Genomic DNA, 14,980 nt, shown 5'->3' with positions numbered 1-14,980 from the left:
TTATTACCAGTAGAGACAGTCACACAATAAAAAAGTAAGCACCCTAATATAAAATTAAAAGTTATAAATAACACTGTAGAAACAGGAGAGAGTGCTATTCAAAATCTAATGAGGAGCCATGGAAGAAGTATTTTCACCACAGGAGTAGCAAGATTTGATTTTGAAATTTAGCACTTCAGACTTTCTAAAATAAAAACTGTTCATGGGAGTGTCCATATATAAATCAGGAGAAGTAGAGAAGGTTTTCTAAGTCATGCTCAGTACTACCTTGGACTTCATTCTGAAGATGGAGAGATGCTATTGAAGAGTTGTGGGTTTTTTAAAATTTATTTTTATTGATTTCAAAGAAGAAGAGGGAGGGAGAAGGAAATAGAAACATAGAATCATTGACTGACTGCCTCCTGCACTCCCCACACTGGTGATCGAGCCCACAACCCAGGCATGTGCCCTGACCAGGAACTGAACCATGATCTCTTGGTTCATAGGTCAATGCTCAACCACTGAGCCATGCCAGCCGGGCACCATAGAAGAATTTTAAGTATATGGACTGCGTGACCTGATTTATATTGAAGACAGTACACTCAGGGTCCGGTGTGGATAGATAAATGGTGAGACTGGGAAAGGGCATTAGCCAGGAAGCTCTAGCAACAGTCCAAGTAAGAAATGGTGGACTTAATGATCTTAAATTTCCTGTCACAATAGAAGGTTGTCATTAGAGAATATGGATCTAGTACATGAGGAGTTGGGTCTAGAATTTGGGAAAGATTTAGAATTATCTCTGAGGCTAAGGAGAGATGGAGCTGATTAAGAACACATCAAAAGGATTGTTGAATGGCCCTTCATTGGTATAGGAGATCACACATATTTTTATGGGTGTATAACAGGCATCTGAAGAGTGTGTCTGTCTAACACTCTTCAGCCTTTCATCTGGAAATGTCTCTCTCTCTAGGAAAATTTCCAGCCCCCCATGCTAAGCAAGTGTGAGCTGCAGTGCTCTTCAATTATTTCACCTCATTGGCTATGGTGACTGATCTGTGAGTGGCTATCTTTCTCAACCTGAACCAATCCCAAGGTCTGAAAATCAGTGATAACAATATATTAAAATTCAGGTACTATTCAAAGTTTTTAACTTATTTCATCATAATTACAATACAATGAAGTAGATACAATGTTTATTTCCCCCCTTTCAGATAAGGAAATTGAGGTACAGGAATGTAAACCTGTCCTAGATCATACACAGACTAGGTTTTTGAATTACAGGCGTCTTGCTTCACATCCCTCACATTCTTAACAACTACCTAATGCTGTCCTTGATGATTTCTTTATCCAGAAATGTGTATCTGTCCCAAGGTGACCCAATCAGAACCTTTTCTTGGATTTTTATTTTTTTTACCTTGTGTATCAAGAACGCTAATCTCATCTCTGGTGGCGGAGTTAGAAGCATTGAACATGGTTGCTGCTAGGCACAATGAATCCAGCTGTGTGGAATAAGCCAGACAGAGAAACTGAGGAAGATATCCTGAAAAACGTGTCTTCAGAGTTCAGAGATATCTGAGGAAATATTTGAATATCTGGTTGTAGTCATCTCTGAGACTCACTGGAGCCCTGACCTCCTATTAATGTGATGATGTGAGCTTATTCAACACCCTTTCTGGATAAACTAGCTTAAATGTAAAGCTCATAACTAAGAGTCATGAGTAATTAAGGGCACCGATCTGCATAGCTGTGGGAGAGTCTTTAACAATGCTCAGTCATCCAGAGGGACAGCAGATTGCTGCTTTAATCCTGGCTGGGGATTCACCAGACAGTTGTGTTAGGAAAACAGGGAGCAAATAAGTTGAGCATGTGAAAGATCGTCAGGTGGGAAAATAAGTGAGATCAGACGGGAGTGTATTATATTGGAAAATAAAAAAGGCCCTGAAGTAAGCTGGGGAAGCAATTTCACCTCTCAAGACTTAGTTACCTCTCTTTTTTTGTTTGGGGATAAAAATAATTGCCTGTCAAAAAAATAATAATTGCCTGTCTTTTTCATGTGTTATGAGGATTAAATGAGATAATCTATACATAGTATTTAACACAGTGCCTGGCATATATAGTAATTGCTGCCTAAATGTTGCTGTAGTTGAGATATGTACCAGGTGCTGTAGGGAAATAGATTCTTGGAGAAGGCATGTTTGCTGATAATGGGAGACAAATTGAAATCAGATAGGTAAAAGGAGGCAGATATCCCTTTGTCTTATGCTTCCATGCCCACTTGTTCATCCACTAACTTGCAATACAGGTGATACTGGACTCTCCTACACACATTCCCTAGAGGCCGAAGTCATAGTCCCACTAACTTGCAATACAGGTGATACTGGACTCTCCTACTACACACATTCCATAGAGGCCGAAGTCATAGTCCAAAAAAATGTAAATAGATAGCTTCAATGATACATCTTAGGTACTATGCAAAGTCAATAAAGACCGAAAATGAAATCCAAAGCACTGTTAAACAAGTAACTTTTAGGTGTTTCTTTGCAAAGTGCTTAACTATCAAAACATTAATACACATGTAATTGCATTATTACTGATGAAAACTTTCGTGTTTATAACAAATGTGATTTCAGCTTGTACTTTTGCAATGAGTGATGAAGCAACTTCCAGATGGAGAGGTTTAATTTGTGAGATTTTCCCCAGTCTATCCACATTGGCTTTAACTTTCATTTTAAATTACAGAGAGAATTCCCAAAATTTCAAATAGCCCCAAGAGATCTGGGGAAATAGCTAATCTCTTTCCATGAACATGCTAACAAAAGCAATTTCTTACTGAACTATATGTTACCCAGTGGGACTGATAATGAATCTGCATTGTGGTAACCTTTATAAGAAGGGAAGATAAGAAGACCTTTTGGGGAGGTGTATTTATTAGGTGGTGAATGTCTCTCTCTCTGCTTGTGGATTTTTCTGTTCAGATCCACTTTTCACTAAACTATGCCAAGACCTTCTGTCTTTCTGCTTTCGGCAAGGCCTCTGAATTTATAATACCCATTCTATTACATACCATAATGTCAGTAAATATCAAACACCAATGTGCTGTACAGCTTTCTCAGCGTTCAATTTCTATCATTTTGAAAGGGCACTTTCTTTTCATAGCTGATTGTGGGCTTTGTACTAATTTCCTTCTAGGATTCATAAGGAGTTCAAACTTGTGTTTATTTGTTTATAATTTGGAAATGGGGTTGGGGGGACTTGTATGTTGTCATCCAAATACAAAGCAGCAGCATTTACTGGGAGTCTCCTACAGAGGGCACCTTCACCTTATTGGAAACCCAACTGAAAGAGAAACTCAGTGGTTACCAGAGAAATAACTAATTCTTCAAGTCAGAAGCACTCGCTTGTTTTTGCTAACCAGTTTTCTTCTCTGTGGTATCTTTGTTACCTTATCTGTAATGGAAAAGAACTGGCACCCCCTTTATAATTATTCATAGATACAGGCCAGTAACACTACCTTATTATTATGTTCAGCTTGCTTGTGGGTGAGCTGGAGACAGCTGTTCATATTACCTAAGAGGCAACAGATCAATGAAAGGAAGGGAAGGACAAGTTTTGAGCTGCCTTTTTGCAACAATGTCTTTTATACAACAGAGGGTATTTTTAAAGCATTGTATTGGAAAACAAAGGCTGATAATAAAGTAAAATGTTTACAAAACAATCCTCTGCTGTGTTGTTATGATTAGTAAGTGCTTTTAGACTAAAATTACTTCAATGCAAACAAAAAGTAAATAGTTTTGTGTGGTTTTTTTTGGATACCAAAGATACCAGGAGTTATAGACTATAAATCTAAAGAAAGTAATTGCTATTTAGAAAATTCTGAAAATAGGCATGTGTGAGTGTGTGTGTGTGTGCAAAGTAATTCCTTGAAACTGTTTCTGTGTAATGAAACTAAGAAAATATATTTTAGTGATTATATTATTAAAATAAGATACTAACTGTAAAAATGCAAATACATTTTCATAGAAAATATTCTTTTAAAATTATTCAGTGTTAAGTGCCATACACATCTAGACTTTTAATACAGCATTACTTTGAGTATCTGTTATATAATAGTTAATGATATTAACATAAATAAATCCAATATGTATACACATCATTTTGCATATTTACTTTTGGCTAGTCCTAATTTGGAGGCTTCTTTTGGGTATTCAGCAAGTAGTAGTTAAATTTACTAAAATATTTTGGCTAAGAAAACTTATCAAGAAATTGATGATAATTATTCCTGAATGTTAAGGTTAAAAACAATATTGAAGTCATGAGTTTATCTCTACATTTGTGATATAAAATACTGTTTGTTTAGTTGCTGAATGTGCTCTTTAATACCTATATGTTCAACAGCTTATCAATTATACAATATTAATTTTGTATTTTCATATTCTGTGCTTAGAAGTAATTAAACCTCGAATTGCTACTATTGACATGTAGCATTTGGGAACATTTTTGTTTTTTCTTTAAGTTCAATTTGACATAGACTACAACTAAATATAAATGCATTTTAGCTATTAAAATTACTTTGCTCATGTCTTTTTAAAGAATGTTTTATTTATTTAAGTTCCTATTAGGACCAAAATGTTCAGACTATTGAAAATGTTAATTCTTTAGTAGTAATCACCATCAGTTTGTCAAACAAATCATTTACAGAAAAATATAACAAAGAACTTCCTGGACAGCTTGTACTTAAATTTGTGCACATGCTATTATCATTGTGCTTCAAGATCGGTTCCATTAGTTTCTGTGGGAAAAAGACCCATTTTCTTGTTCAGCTGAGTTGGTTGCCTTGTCCCAGAAACGCCTAGAGTACGGCCCCTATCCACTTGCCCAGGCCTTCCCACCTCATTGTTGACATTTCCTGGAGTTCAGTGGTTTCTCCCACTTTGTTACATTCCAGAGCTCAAGGCACTTCTTTGAAGATACAAGGCCATTCAAGTCTTCTCTACTTTGCAGCTTCACTCTAAAGGGAGAGTAAATGAAAAAGCCATGCAGTTCAGACAATTTAAATGGGGCAGCAGGAGGGCATGCTATTGCTCTGCTGGGAATAGCTGTGAGTGACCCCGAATCAACTCTTGGGGGGAAAAAGTTGGCGTGGAGTGACCTTTCTTGAAATCAGGATGAAAACAGTAGGAGAAAGAGGTTGGATAGTCCCCTATGGAAAAGTAAACTATGGCTGGGAAGAGACTGCAGAAAAGGAATGTGTTGACACAGTCAACTGCGGGTTTAAGTCCTGATTTTGCAAAGCACTTCAACAGGTGGCTTTAATTGGTAGATGCTGCCCTTTTTAACTAAAGAAAACAGGGTTAGTCACAAAAGTCAAGGAACTCCAGGGGTTTGTGCAGTTTGACTTTCTAACATCACATATCAGTTAAGAAATTCTAAAGATTTCAAAATCTTATCCTGAAATCACAGTATTTCCCCAACTCTTTTTCAGGATTCCCCACCCTCATCATGCTGCATTGTAGCACATGTGTGCATACACCTAAGTAGCCACTGAGAACATCAGTAGCTCTATTAGAACTTACAGACATTCAATATATGTGTATATCATACAATGATATCATACTACATGATATCCACTGCACTATCATATAGTGGGAGAAACAGGCAGAAAACCACGAGTCCAGATCCAACTCTGCCAGTTGATTATTTGTTCAGTCCCCTTATATAAGAAATGAAAAAAAGGAAAGATTTTCCTCTGCTTACTTCAAAAAGGTCTCCTTCATGGATAGTTGGGGTTGGGGGTAAGGGGAATCAGTGAGGACTTGAGTCTACCTGGCTTAAGCCTCAACTCCTTGTGAGTATAAAAGGAAGCGCTCATATTTTGCTAATTGTCAGTTTCCTCTTTGCCAAGATCAGGGGTGAATCTAATAGGCTGACCCGACAGTTCTATGCTGGGAATGTTTCTGAGATTGCCTCTGAGCTTCAACGAAAAGATCTGAGAACCGCTGGTGGTGTCAGGCCTGGTCATTGGGTGGAGAAGTAGCAGGAGGAGAACTGCAATCCCAGAATGAGATGATTTTCTAGGGTCCCCTAGCACCAAATTTCAATCATGTTATGGCAATAAGATGCAATTGAGATCATGTGTATGAAGGTTTGTTCAGGATGAATATCTTTTTCTTCTTTACATCATTAGCAACCAGTATACAATCAGTACACAAAAAATAAGTGTGCTTTGTATAAGGGAGAATGTGAGCTACATGAAAGTGATGGTAGTATTAACGTAGCAGCCGTACAAATTGTTGCACACACAATCCTGCATTTCCTCATCCGCTGTGACAGCACTTCAGAGTCTCACGTGTATTTTCACTCTTGGTGAAGATGCCCCCGTGCTCCCCAGAAGGAAACATTTTCTCTGTGTAGGTCCCAGATACAAGCCTTTGCTATAGATCTAACATTCTCTCTTCCAGCAATTTGAAACCCAGTTTATTAGCATCTGTGAATTTTTTGCCTCAAGAATTTTCCTAAATTAGCTGGATATTAAAGCAGAAATGAGCATATCTAAAATTTTGTTACTCTTCAATATCCTGGTCTGAATCAAGTCATATGTGGTTTGAGAATGAGCAGTTTACACGATTTGGGAACAAAGGAAATGGGTGGCATAATATAGAGGCAGCTTTAATTATCCAGTTGACATTTATTGAGCACCCAGCAAGCGCAAAGCATTATAGTAGCTGTTTGAAAGGAATAGAAATGACTTGAGACCACCTGAAGAGAAACATATCAACAAGTGTGAAAGCATGAGATAATTGCCTTGCCCATTGGAATGCATGGTGACAGTTATTAGGACACACAAGGATTAATCAGCAAAGATTCCTGGATGTGCTGAATCTTGAGCCAATCCTTCAATTATAAATACTGACTTACACAGGAAAGAGTCATTTTCTTTAGATCCTTCCCTAACTACACAAGTATGGATAGGCTGGACTTCTGAATGAACCGAACTCTTGTTCAAAAACTAAAATAACTTAGGACATATGAGGAAAGCATGTGCCTGAGGTTGGCAAGTGTGCAATCTTCTTCCCTCCTCCCCCTCCAATGCCATTATACTCAGGGAGCCTACACTTTATGTTAAACAAGAGTAAAGGCCTATGAAGAATTCACAGGTAGCGATTCCTTACATAATGCCCTGTCAGTATCCCACGGTCTCCTGAAAACTGGTGGAGTGAGGGGTTGAATGGGAAAATCTATTCAAGTAAAAAATTAACAAATTACAACCTGGCACGGACATTATTAGTAGAGGGTTGCATTGCTATTAGTACCGGTCATTTTTAAAAGTTAATTTCTAAGTTTAAAACGGGCCAAGTATATCCTCAAAGCCGTTGTATGCATCCTCTTCCATTGCATTGTTTAAAGAAGGCACTTTGGTTACAAGATTCAACCTTTGCTAAAACATAAAGCTGAGACAATCACAACAAAACACCTCCCCCTTAAAACTAACACTTCAGAGCCTGTGAAATCAAAAGAAAAATTCTTTCTCTCCTCCCTAGTCCCACAGCCCCTCAGGATTTTAAATGGTAATGACCAGTTCATTTGAGAAAATGGCATTTTAGTGCTTCCCTTCACAAGCTCTTAAGGCGGATAAGGTGTCTTTTTTCCCAGTGATGTGCACCTCCTTTTGTTTTCTGGCATTACTGGAACTGACCTGGCATGGATCACTGGGTGAACAGGCGATCTTAAACACTTCTCATATAAATTACTGGTTCCTTTCCAAGTGCAATTGCTCACAGAGTAATACACCATTTTACAACTCTGATAGCAAAGTCTCTTCGTTCTATCGGCTCCTCCCCCACCCCCAAGAAATGAACAGACAAAAAGTGATGGAGATGTGAACCTCAGAAATGTACATTCTGGTTTAACCTCGAATATATACACAGTGTGCAATTTGGGATCCTTCAATTCTCCTCTCAAACCTTCTTTTCCTGCTTTAAAAGCCATCAGCAAAAAATAAAAATGTCACACTCTACATATGTGGACACTATAAAAAGCAAAGCAGTAATAAATATGGAAGTCTACTAAAGTGTCTTTTCAAAATTTTCCAGAAAACACTGCTTACATTTTATGATCCACATTTGTTAGGTAGAAATGACACATCTTGCTTCCATGCAAATGAGGCTTACCATTAATTGAACACTCCAAGAATCACCGGATGCTAATGATGGTCACATTTTCCAAGCCATTGTCTTTTTTTCCCATGAACTCTAAAGACAAGGTATGTTTTTCCTGACAGTTGACTCAGATCAGAGCTTGCAGTATTGTATTTCAGGTTGTGGCTCTGTAAAACCCTGTAACTTTCTTTGAAGTTAAACAGTGTCAATCTGTTTCCATGTCTGAATAACTCTTAGAAGAGCCTGCCTGACCCAAGTCAACTCTTTGAAACATACTATTTCCCCATAATTGATGTTCCAAATGAATGTCCTTTCATAATAAAATGTGCTGGAAAACAAAACAGCTTTGCATCCCGCACAAGTTGCATCATAATTAAATTTTATTTTATCCCATCGAGGCATGCTAAATGTTGAGCAAAATATAATTTTAAGTAATTTGTTTGTATTCTTATCTGTAGGAGTTGGAAATTAACAGCGTTGCTAGTTTGCGTTTACTGTTAAGCCTGGAGAGCAGAGAGATTGCTTTGCAAACATTACAGTTATTATGTCTGCAGTTGGTACTCTTTGTATAAATTATTGATCAGCCAGCTTATTTTTCTTTCTGCTTAATGGATATTATAGCATAGCCGTTTACAACGCTATAGTTAAGGTTGTGTCAGCACTTCCATTATAATAAACCCTCTGTTACAGGGGGTTTATAACTTGTTGTAAAAATTTGCTCTGGGCTGAAACTTGACATACAAGATCTCAGGCTGGAAGGTGGCAATTGTTCTTCTTTCAACTTTTTAAAAAATCTTTTTGTTCTGAAGGGTAATAAACAAATAAACAGTATTCTCTTTTAACAATCCTGAACTATCTGACTTCAAATAGAACAATTTTATAGGCTATTTATTACACAATGACCTCTTCTTTTATTTAATAAAGCAAAGAGAAAGGGCCAAGATAAGTTAAAACAACAACAACAAAAAGCAGACAGTGAATCAATAGAAACTTTTATAGTCAGGTTTAGTACATTTCTTCTAACATTACAAATTATACAATACTTTGTTTTAATATTAAACATGCATTCACACTACACAAGACTTCTTCCCACCCCCATTCCCAACTGTATATCTGTTAGGCAGTCCATGTCTTAATACTTTAGAATAAAATGAGTTTTATGTTATTAAAAGAGAGAGGAGTAAGAGAATTAGGAAATGCTACGAATGCAAAGATGCAATTAAAGATAGAATATTTATTAAAAACTAGGGATTTAAATATCTGGCTGACTTTTTAACCTTACTTCAACCCAGTATGTCATTCTTCTCACAATGGCCTGATTTAAGAGATGGAGGGAATTAATCTCAATTTATATTATTCTAGTTGCTGCTTCCTCCTACAATCCAAGTCTAAAATGATCTCACTGTTTGTTTTGTTATCGAATATTTGGCTGTGCAACACAATACCAACCCACAGATGGAATTAGGACACTTACACAGGAAGTAAGTACTGATGGGCAAGTATAACTAAATTATCATAAGGAGTTCACCTCTTCTCATGGAAGTAATGCAGTTTGGAGACAGAAAAACAATTCCATGATGATTCTTTTTTCTTTGTAACTCTTTTTTCTCTACCCTCTGGGTAGAGAGATTTCTTAAAATGTGCTTCATAACCAGCCACATGTCACCTTCATTATGAACCAGGAGAAAAATGGGTGAGAAAAGAAGGTTAGGGAGGGAGCAACAGTGGTGCCAAAACAAGCCATTTTGCTTTAGATAAGCGGTTCTCAACCTGTGGGTCGCGACCCCTTTGGCGGTCGAACGACCCTTTCACAGGGGTCACCTAAGACCATCCTGCATATCAGATATTTACATTATGATTCATAACAGTAGCAACGTTACAGTTATGAAGTAGCAACGAAAATAATTTTATGGTTGGGTCACAACATGAGGAACTGTATTTAAAGGGCCAAAAGGTTGAGAACCACTGCTTTAGATCATTGCTATAGGCATTCAGTATACATATAGACAGTCCATGCATTCCCAAACTGCAAAACAAGTCCATGTTACTGGTAACCATGTTCACCACTTCTTTATTAAGAATGGGATTCTGTAACATGAAGTTTGAGCACTGTAGGTTAGAGTGTGTTCACCTTGAGCTCCCCACCTTCTGTCCTTTGGGTAATTTATCACCAAGCTCTCTGCGCCTGATTAGAGAATGTAGCAGCGAGATAAAAGTCGTACTCCTTGCTCTGGAAGAGAGGCAGGCAATTGGAAAAAAGAGGGAGACTGTGGAAGTGAGAGTCACTGAGAGACAGAAGTTGGAACCCTAAGTGGAGAGGCAGAGAGGAAAAGTGCAAAAGTAGAGAAGTCTTTACTTAAGGCAGCCTGGGCTGAGCTGATTGGTGAGGCCGTGTGTCTGAGTTAAAAAGGCTTGAGAGAGTTACTTGGCATAATTTCTCCGTCTTCAATGATTTACTACTGAAGTGCAAACATCAATTTTGGACTCTCTCCTGAGAAACGTTTAACAAAGTCAGTGAACTACTGGTACCCTGATATCTTTCTAGATTTGCCAAACTTAGATAGCTCTTTAATAAAGCTCTGTCTGAAGTTTATCTCAATCTTTTTTTCTTCTTCTTCTTCTTCTATTAAGGACACAGGTCCATCAGTAAATATGCAGATGTTAAAATAATCTTCCTCTTTACGTCTTTCTTCGTTGTGATATATCTTAGAATTGTTCAGAAGTGCACTCTATTGTTAAAGCTATTTGTGCCGGGTGTGCTAATGCACTCTTTGATTGAGTGAATTAGCAGTCATAACAATCTGGCAGTCTGGCCATAGAAGTGTGCTCAAATTGATTTGTGTTATGGCTGGACTGGAAAATCTAGTGTTAGTTGTTTTTTGCCCTGGGGCATTGTTCGTACGAAACTCCACTTTTCATTTAATTTTCCAATACATTTTGAAAGATGGAAATGCTTGTGATCAACATTTGATCCACTTGCATTATTTAAAAAAAATTCTGAAAGTAATTTCAGATTCCAAAAAACCTTGCTTTCAATTAGAGTAAACATAATTAGAGTGACGTCGTGCTCAGAATGGTAAGTCTGCCTTTGAATCTATTAAGCATGTTATCTCCTTGTCCTGTCACTAAAAGGGATTCAGTAGATATCTGAAGTATACATCTGTATTTTTCTGTGCATGCTTCTAATTGAACTTGGCAAAAAATTAAAAGGATAAAATTGTAATGACCCTTTTCTTGTTGCCCTATCTGCATATGCTCAATTTGTTTTTGTATCATTTAGTGATGCTATAAAAAAAAGAGGATACTCAAAGCTTTCAGGAAATTTTGAGATATGCAAGAAACACATTCAAATATGTATTGCCAGTTAATCATTTTAGGTTTATATTCTAGGAAATATGCATTTTCAATCTTTTTCTTTCAAATAACTATATCAGTTGCTATATTGAAATTCTGAAGGTTTAAAGACATGAATTATCCTGGCTTTGTCAATATTTGTATCTTTCTGACAATCTTCTGCTTTGCAGTCATTTACCAGAATTATAATGCAGCATGAATAAACCTAAAAAATGGCTATTGATTACAGAGAAAGCTTTGTGAAATCATTTAGTCAGTTTCCCCACTTGAGAAATCATTGAATAAAATAGGTCAATATATAAGGATGAAATGGATGTAATACAATGCCATGCCCCCTTGAGTTATAAAAAGGTCAAAAATAAATCCCCATGGAATTCATGATTTTATACTCATAAAATAAAATGATACTTACCAAATCCCAACTACAAGTCCACCTTTCTACATATTTATTCTTCTTTTTTTTAAAAAACCACAGGTTTTGAAAGTATATGTTTATGTTTCCCTGTTTCAATAGAAGCATTTCCTTGTCACTGCCCCTTTTAACCAAATAGGATGCCCTCATCTTCCGACTCAAGTGCCTCTTGTGATCCCAGGTATTCACGGGGACTTTAGCGGCAACAGCTACTCTGTATTTTCTTACTGTCTCCTGCAACCTTACAGCTTTTCTCAAAACTGCATTTCGTACTGCACTGAACTCTGCATCCCGGGCCGATTTTTGTTAATAGATGGTGAGACCTGAGACCACTCTATTAGTTCCCATTCATAGGGATCTTGTGGGGGGCAGGGGAGGAGGAAGGAGAAAGAGGAGAGGAGGGGCCAGAAGGGGGCAGAGGGAGGGAAGAAAATACCTTCCCTGAACTGGTACAAGCTCAGCTTCAAAGGATATCCTAGGAAAGAAATTAAAGACTTCTTAATTAGTGCAGCAATTAAGCTTTCTTGGTAGCATTTTAATCAGCAGAGGCCCTATCAAAGGACAAACAGAACGATTTGCAGGTCTTTGAATTTTAAACAGTCTTATTGATTTCAGCACAATACGTCTTCACAAAACACAGGGAGAAATTTCTAATATCAGTTACAGTACTTTGAGTTTTGCTTATGCAAATTGAGTGCAGGTTGGAAGAGATGAGAAGGAGGGAGAGGACCTGAAACAACCAAAGACGTAAAACAATAAATAAACAAGACAGAAGCTTTGAAAGCTAAAAATGCAATGGAAAGAGGGGAGTTTGAAATTTCCATGGAGTTGACTTATCTGTTGTTAAATACTGTTTGCCTTAATCATTGATAACATTTCTAAAAGAAAAAAAAATCTAAAAAAAAATGTCAAGGCTTTTCTTTCCTATATATTTTAATTTGCATTATAGGCTTTTTCTGATCCTATTGTTTGATCTGAGGAGTGAGTGATAGTTCCTAGAAACAGTTTAGAGAGCAGAGGTGGGGGGGGAGAAAGGGGGAAGCCCCCATTCAGGTGGGGGCAAATGCCCAAAGCCCTGCTTCTGAATAGAGCACGTGCTGCGAGGCACAGGTTTCCCTGCAGAAAATGTGGAGTTTGCTTCCAAGCAGAGTGGGATTATGGTTCGGTCAGCTATCATGACTTCCCATCTGTGGCTTCTGAATGTGGCAGCTATTGGGTGAGTGACGGTTCAAGGAAACGTGAGAAATGAGAATGGTAAGGGCAGATGCGGGGCACTTAATTACCATTTATTTTCCATTTGCAGATCTAGAATCTAAAATGAAGAAACTGTAGCTTAGCGTTCTTAAGACTATGCCAAAGTTTATTACAGTTGTGCCTGCGATTCCAAAATAAAATTAGCTTTGGGGGGCTTAATATCTTCTTTCTCTCCTTCATCCATTAACATAGTAATTTGGCATATTTTAAAGGTAATATTTTCCAAAACATGCGTAGACACCTAAAGAGGTGTTTTGATGTATGTGCTGTATATCAAATCTTTATTTTTAAATAAGAACAGATGTGAAACACAGAAAATTAAGATAAGTGATTCTGAATATGTTAAAATACATTGGCCAAGTAACTATATATTGACTAATAATTTATTAAGATAACTAGGCCAAAAAACTGTGTGCACTTTAGCTATATTTATAGAATTGTATCTACTTTTTGGCAACAATCAATTTTCGGAATTCTTATGACCCAGGAAAGCCTCCTGATATAATTGCTACACCCCAAAAAGTTTAGCATAAACTTAGACAAATCAGTTAACAGTGTAATATTTCTCTAGCTATTCCCACCTTTTAACACTAAACTTCAAAGAGCTTAAAGAATTGAAATTATAAAGAGAAATGTGATGATTTCAATGCCAAAATGGCAGAAACTTCATTATAAAATTTCTCAATACTGTGAAACTGGTGCTAATAGTTTATGTTTAAAATCTGTCCAAAGCTATAGCATTGTTTTTATCTTGTGAAGTTAGTGAACATGTGTAGACAGGTTTAGAGCCCAATTATTTAAGGTTCCTAGAGATATACACAGAGAAGACTGACCTACACTCAAATCATATGCTGGTCAGAAGCCCTTGAATAAATATCTTCATGCAACAAGTTAGAAAAGGAGAGGGGACAGCAAGGAAGAAGAGTCAGTCTAAATTCAGCCTAATGTTTTTAAGATAGCTACCCTTTCTGTCTCACAAGTCAGGCGGTAAGCTTTGTTTCTGTTCTTTTCATTATTTACAAAACACATTTGCACTGACAAACTGAATAGGACCTTCCCAAATAGGAATATAATAAGTATCCACATAACATTAGCCACTGACCTTGGGTCTGAAAGGATGTAAAGACAGTTGATAACTGTGCAAGGCAGGTGAATTAATTATAGAGTTTTAGGTAAGAAAAATCGGCGTTTTCTTCTTTTTTACTTTCTAAATCTTAAAAGGTGCCTGAAGTCTCCACATTCTCTAGGCACAAGAAGCATGCTGACCACCTCTTGGGGCAAAAGTGAAGTTATTCTGAGCGATCCACATCAGGGCAAGCATTTCTTTCCTTCCACAATCTATTAGGAAATAAGGAATTGGATACAGAGCACCCCATTATTCTCAAGCGATTCCACTGACTTTTTCCCCACAACTTGAAAACTGTCCTGGCATTTTCACTATCTTTATCCAAGTAAATAATTTAATAGATAAAATATACGCTTTGCTTACGTGTGAATTTTTCTCAAAATAATTTCTTAATAATCATAAAGTGAGGGCATGTGCTTTCTTTTACATCTTATTAAAAAGAAAAAAACAAACAGTAGAGATGTATCCTAAATCCTTGAAGGACAGATTGAAGCGCTCCGGCTCCTCTTTAAGTTGTCAGGCGGTGGCTTCGTGGGTTTTGGAAAAAAAAACAATACGAGTCATCGCGGACGAAATGGAATAGGAGACTTACAATCTAACGGTAGTGGAAGAGAAGTAGATGATCTCTCCTTTTCCTATCGCCACTTCAGTGTCTGGCTTTTCCTCTCTGTGCCTCCCTTAGTTTCTTTCCTTACCCCC

This window comes from Myotis brandtii, unplaced genomic scaffold (genome assembly GCF_000412655.1).
Source record: "Myotis brandtii unplaced genomic scaffold, ASM41265v1 scaffold92, whole genome shotgun sequence".
Taxonomy (NCBI): domain Eukaryota; kingdom Metazoa; phylum Chordata; class Mammalia; order Chiroptera; family Vespertilionidae; genus Myotis; species Myotis brandtii.
The sequence above is the reverse complement of the archived record's forward strand: the minus strand, read 5'-3'. Positions refer to the sequence as shown.